Here is a 6,469-nt window from a genome sequence, read left to right as displayed (position 1 = left end):
AGAAGGGCCGCAGCGAGCCACCGCCGGAAGGAACAGAAGAGCAACTAGCAAAATCATCTGTCGGTGAGGAGGTGTTTTTATCAAAATGTGATTGTTGTGGTAGTAATCGATGGTAATTACCATCACACCCGCTAAGCCCGGCCCCGCGCCTCCGAGGGTGGGGGGCGCTGCACCCCGCAGTTACCCGCTCCGTGCACAGACCTCTCCGAGAGGGGGCTGAAGCACTTGCCGCAACATGTGAAAAACAAGCCAGACATATCTCAGACTCAGGAGATATGCCTGAAACTAGCAAAAAAATTGATTTCCCCCCCATATTCGCTGCCAGATATTGCTACACTGCAGGGCTATATGCAGATAGAGGACACTTCGCCGCTTATCACGCCGGTGATAGATCCCACACTGTCTTTAAAGGAATAAATCATTAATTTAAATTGTGCAGGTTTCTTCCATTTATAGCATAGCTGTTAGCTTTTTAACCATTTTCTCCCATTTGGGAAGAAACTGACTGACTCGTGGGTGCGTGGGCCCAGGAATTCAAGCTATTTCTTCCTTTTTTTTTTTTTCTTTAAAAGGCCATTGTTGATGAGTCATTGAAGTTTACCTTGTCATTTTAAAGAAAGCTCTTATTTTGAAAACTGATATTGTGAAATTAGTATGTGCCTGGGGGAAACTCCAGTCATTCCAGAATGGGAAAGGGAAAGTGGGTACAACCCTGTAGGGGGCAAGTCATTCATCCACCGGGCCAACCACTCACCACGAGTACTCGAGGTCATCTGTTCCCCCGAAAAGCTTGGGCAGGGCCCTGCTAGGTTCTAGGCATCCGCCAGATGGGGGCGGAGCCAGGGCCCGTGTCCTCCCGGGCGTGCGATCCTGGGACGCAGGGCTCAGCATGGCAGTCCCCATGTGAGCTGCCGCAGGTGCGTGGCGCAGTGGCCCCCCAGGGCCGGCATGGGGGAGGCCCGTGTCCAGGGAGAATGGAGGGGAGACTGCAGGGAGAAGGCTGTAGCACCTGCCGGGGACCTCACCTGGGCCCAGGTGCAGGGAGTGGCCTGGCATCCTCAGGGCAGGTGAGCTGCTGACCACCGGGAGGGGCCAGCCTCACACTTCCGGACTTCTGGGAGCCCCAATTTCAGACATTCTTTCCCTGATATCAAACAGCTTGTTGGACTAAACCTTCCTATAGCACCGGAGAGATGCTGGTGGTTTTAGCAGGGGAAGGCCAGGCTCTCAGGAAGCGGGTCAGAGTTCCCCACGCTCCATTAAGGAGATTGGAGCTTATCCCGTGGCCCGTGGAAATCCATCCACCATCTTTGGTCAGGAGAGCCACAGGCATTTCCTGGGGCTGTTGTAACAAACTGCCACAAACTGAGTGGCCGAAATAACACAAATTTGTTGTTTTATATCTCTGGAGGTCAGAGGTCCCAGACTGGCTTACGCAGTAGTGTTTCTTCTGGAGGCTCTTGCCTTTTTCAGCTTCTAGAGGCTTCTGGCATTTGCTGGTCTGTGGCTCCATCCCCCATGTTCTCTCTTCCTGATGGTTGCTTCCATTGTCATGTCTGCTCTCTCCAATCTCCTGCCCCCTTAGAAGAACCCTTGTGATCACACCAAGTCTTCCAGAATTCTCTCTCCATCTCAAGACCCTAACTACAACCCCAAAGTCCTCTTTGTGCATCAAGTAACATATTCACGGGTGCCGGGCACTGAGACGTCGCATCTTTGGGCACATTATTCTCTACATCGCAAGAATGATCTAGTAAAAGCTAACAACAGTAATAATTACAAGTAGAGTGTAGTGAAATCTGTTCTGTGTAGATACTTGAGATTCTATCAAACCACTGCTCCACGCTGGACATTACTCCCATTTTACAGAAAGGCAGACTGTGAGAGGTGAGGGGCTTGTTCAAGGTCTTCCACCTAACAGGACCCGTACTGGCACTCAAACACCCTGAAGAGCCTGGAAGTGTGCTGTGGGCTGGGCTGTGGTCCACGTGGCTGCTCGTGACTCAGCCTGGCGTGGGGTCTGCTTCCCCCAACACTGTTCAAGCCTAGTGTTCGCCAAGCCTGCACTTGACGCCGGCTCTGTGCTAACCCCAGAGACAGACAGCGCTGAGCCCGGGGCCTGTGGGGTCCCACAGCCTGGCTGGTGCGGGAGACAGACGGGCCCGAGGAGACAGCGTTTACCTCCGTCTGGAAAGGTTAGGGAAGATTCCCAGAGGGGGAGACATTTGAAGGTGAAGAACGAGGAGGAGTTTATCGTGTGCACGAGGCTTGGGGCACCGTGGGAGGAAAACGCCTTCAGGCGGAGGCAATTTCCTAGGCAAGAAATGTGTGGGTGAGAGACAGAGAGACAGAAACAGAGGACAGAGAGACAGAGAAACAGACTGAGACAGACAGACTGAGGGGGAGACAGAGACAGAGGCAAACAGGGACAGACTGACAGAGACACAGAGACAGAAACAGACAAACTGACAGAGACACAGAGCATTACAGAGACAGAGAGATAGAAATGGAGAAAGAGACACCCATGGAGACACACACAGAGACACAGAGAGTGAGAGAGACACATGGAGACAGAGACTGAGAGAGACATATGCATAGAGATAGAGACAGAGAGCGTGAGACAGGCACACATGGAGACAGAGACTGACAGAGACAGAGAGTGAGAGAGATATACACAGAGATAGAATCACAAAGAGAGAAAGTGCACACGTGCTCAGGAGGGAAGGGAAACCGTGTGTCCAGAGATGGGAGAAAGCAAAGGCAGGGTCCGGACGGAGACAAGGAAGGAAGAAGAGAGTCTGGAGCCAGGGGAGCCTCCGGCTAAGGGGGCAGCTGCCCTCCAGGAAGCCGGGGTGCGTTGCACTGAGACCCGGGAAACACAGAGCACAGGCAGGGGAGCAAATGACAAGTGACAAGACCTGGTCTGAGTCCCGCTGCCGCTACTGACCAGCCTCCCTGCACCGCACTCTCCCCACCTGAACGAGGGCTCGCAGGCAGCCGCGTGAGGTCTCCCGAGTCCCACGTGGCCTGGCTTCACCTGCCTTGACGCTGTCCCGGGATGCAGATGTGCCTGGTGGACAGGGTGATGGCCCCTCAGGGTGGCCCCAGGCGCAGAAGCTACTCTTGTACACCAGACCCAGTGACATGGGAGTCAGGGAGATGCCAGATTCCCAGGGCCGTCGAACCCAGAGAGACGCCCCTCCCCGTGCCACCAAGCCCTGAGGGCTGGCAGCAGAGGCTGGCGACTGGGAACAGGTGTCTCCAGACTCGGGCAGCGGGCTGCTCCCCAGGCAGGCTCCTCCCCACTCCCCCAACCCACTCCGGTCTCGAAAAGACTATTGCATAATCCAGCCGGAGGAAGGCTATACGCACAGGGTGCTCACTGCGTAAGCAGTTACAAACGTGAGCGACTGGGAACCACCTGAATACCTATCCATCGAGGGGTGGCTCACCACACTATGTGCCCCTGTATGCGCTGCATTTCAGAGCACGGGAAAAGCACGTTTGGAAATATTAATTGCCGGGAAGGACGCTCACAACAAAATGTTAGGGCAAAAGCCAGTTCCTATTTCCTGGTGTTTGAACCATGAAGATTAGTTAACCATTCAAAATTCAATTCCAAAAACAATTTTAAGATGGGAGAATGTTTGCTAACCACATATGTGTATTTATAATGGCATGTGCCGGTGTGAGTGTTTTGGGGGTGGGGGCGTGTGCGTGAAAGAAAACCCCTAACAATGTGAACACGTGTGATCTCTGGGAGGGAGGGTGTTGGAGGATTATTGTTTTCTTTTTCATATTTTTCCGTATTTCCAAATGTAGTAAGCATGTATTAATATTTAATCTGGGGGAGGAAGGTAAAAGAAACCACTAAGTACGGGGATTTGCATGTTGTTGGACGGGATGGTGAGGATTCAGCTTGAGTCCTAGATCCCAGGGTGAGCAGGTAGCTTTCTGCGTGTTCCCTCAGTCACCTGCAGACATACTGAGGTGCTGGCCTCTGGTTATTCCCGCAGGCCCTTCACATGAACTGGAGACAAAGGCAGATTGGGTCCGGCCGCCCAGAGTTGGCAAGTACGAGCGAAGGCACTCACCACAGCAAAGAAATGCATGTCGGAAAGCATCACAGGTACCTTGGAGTTCCTGTGTCTGCAGCCACGGCTCTGGGCTCGGGGACAGAGACGAGGTCGTCCTACCTGGAGCTGGTAGCAAGAAGGCACCGGGATGGGAAGCTTAAACACACACGTTCCAGCCCCTGGTCTCCCGGGGGTGTCTGTTCCAGAACACGGCTCCCTGAGAAGGTCGTGGTGGATTGCTGATTCTCTGAAGGCAGAGGAGGCGAAGAGAAAAGATAAGCAGGTGTGTCTACAGCTCGCTCCTGCACCCCCGTCCCCCACCCCACGCCTGGACACCTCGCGTCGGTGTCCACGGCGTCCGAACACCGCTCTCCAGGCTCCCGGGTGCCAGGAGCGTGCTCTCACCTTGAAGATAAATTTGCACAGTGCGCACACCGTGTTCCGTGTGGAAATTTTGCCTCTTTTACAGTGATTCCAATAGAGACTTCAGAGAAATACTGCCTTCCATGAAAAAGTCTCAGTAAATACACTCCTCAGAATTTTCATTCTTAATATATCAGTAGCTTTTCAGTTCATCACAGTGTTATTAGTGAGTCTTCATAAAGTGCTATGCATCTTTATTAAAAATGGAAGTTCACATCATTTTATGTTCCCATAAAAATGGGTGGTGGTAGCTTTGATTAATTTCTTCACATACAGTGAACTTTACAGCAAATTGGACAGTGTAATTCAATTCCTATTTCTGCAGATTTTTTTGTTGGTAGAAAATTGATATCATTCATATGTAATCATATTGCCTTTGCAAGAGATATTTAAGAAATAATATCCTGAGGTAATGATCGCATGGCTTAATTATTAATACCATGCTTCCACACATGGCCGTGTGGGTTCCTTCCCCAAGCTTGACTTCCATCAGAAAATATTTCTCCAATCTAAATTCAGCAGCGTGCCACCAGTGTGCACATGAGTGTGCGTGTGTGCGAGAGGTGTTTCTTTCCTGAGCAGCTCGAGCGCCCCTTCTACAGTAATCGTGGGTTGTCAGGGGTTTAGCCACAGGACTGCCACAGCCCAGACCAGAGGGAAATGTGAAAGGTAAGCGTTCAGATCCCAAGGTTTCCTGCCCCCACCCCTCCCCCAGGCAAACCTACTAAGTCTCTCTTAAATTTAATGATTGCCCACCAACCAGATAGGAGATTTCTGACTTTGGATGCCGCGTTAACGAAGATTCTCCAGAGAGAGAGAGACAGAGAGAGCAAGAGAGGGAAGACGAGATAGGGAGAAGGAGAGAGAGGGGTGAAGGAGAGACGGCTTTCGGGGACTGGTGCCTGTGGAAGTGGGCGAGGAACCCTGGGCGCCTGGCACAGGAGGGCGAGCCCAGGCGTGTGGCACTGGGTGTGTCGGCCGCCTGGAAACCCCATGCGGGACGCTGCTGTTCTTGCTCACGGGGGAGCCAGATGACTGTCCCCGAGGCCAGACCGCTGCTAAGTGGCAGCACTGGCGGCCTGCCCCCAAACAACAGGCTCTTCTAGAGAAAATGAACCTTTCTGGGAGCAATACACATTTAAGAAATTCACGTCTCAAGGGCGTCTGCTTGGCTCAGTCCGTTAAGTGTGCGACTTAAGTTCAGGTCATGATCTCCTAGTTTGTAGGTTCAAGCCCTGTATCAGGCTCTGTGCTGGCAGCTCAGAGCCTGGAGCGGCTTCGGATTCTGTGTCTCCCCGTCTCTGCTCCTCCCCTGCTTACTTGTTTTCTGTCCTCTCTGTCTCTCTAAAAAATAAATAAACATTAAAAAAAATTTTTTTAAGGAAATTCATGTCTCAGTATCATTTAGGTAGACTGCAAGATGTTTAAACTATGAAAACGCGCACCCCCCTCTCTGTTTGAGAACAAACTGCCTCCCCGGCGATGTCAGAACTGAGAAAAGGGACCAGTGTTCCCTAAGGTCAGCGCAGGGCAGAACAGCCTCCTCGGGCCCCTGTCCCTCCGGGGAACCCGTGGGAGGCGGTACCGCCCGTGTGGCCAGGACACAGGTGCCCCGGGTGGGGACACAGCCACCCAGGTGCCCAAGGGGTTCCCCTCGTGGCCTCGGGCAGCTGTAGTCACAGCAGACACGACGGAGTCGCAGGCGCGGGGCGCAGGGTCCCCGCAGGCCGCTCCGCAGGTCCGGCTGTAAATCGGCTGTAAACACCCGGCAAGTGCAAGGGGAGTGGCTTCCACGCTGGGGTTCGTGTTCATCGCGGCTACGCTGGAAACAGAATTGAATTCTTCACGGCAGAAAAACAAAGACAGCTCTGAGTTACACTGTAATTCACCGCGGGAGATTTATGAATATTATTTTCCTGTAAAATCCGGCATTTTTCTCTTTACTTGCAACCTGTGCGTGGCATAAAGCC

The 6,469-nt window shown here is 52.5% G+C and overlaps 1 long non-coding RNA gene across 1 annotated transcript; it reads left to right on the top strand.

Annotated features, from left to right (window-relative positions):
• LOC144222208 (uncharacterized) lies at positions 1-5,885 on the top strand. Its single transcript, XR_013332340.1, has 2 exons — positions 1-63; positions 4,017-5,885. It is a non-coding gene; the product is annotated as an uncharacterized LOC144222208 (long non-coding RNA).
• Positions 5,886-6,469: the final 584 nt, after the last annotated feature.

This window comes from Crocuta crocuta, unplaced genomic scaffold, assembly GCF_008692635.1.
Source record: "Crocuta crocuta isolate KB4526 unplaced genomic scaffold, BGI_CrCroc_1.0 scaffold101, whole genome shotgun sequence".
NCBI classification, from domain to species: Eukaryota; Metazoa; Chordata; class Mammalia; order Carnivora; family Hyaenidae; genus Crocuta; species Crocuta crocuta.
Note: the sequence above shows the minus strand (reverse complement) of the source record. Positions and strands in the feature narration are given on the sequence as shown.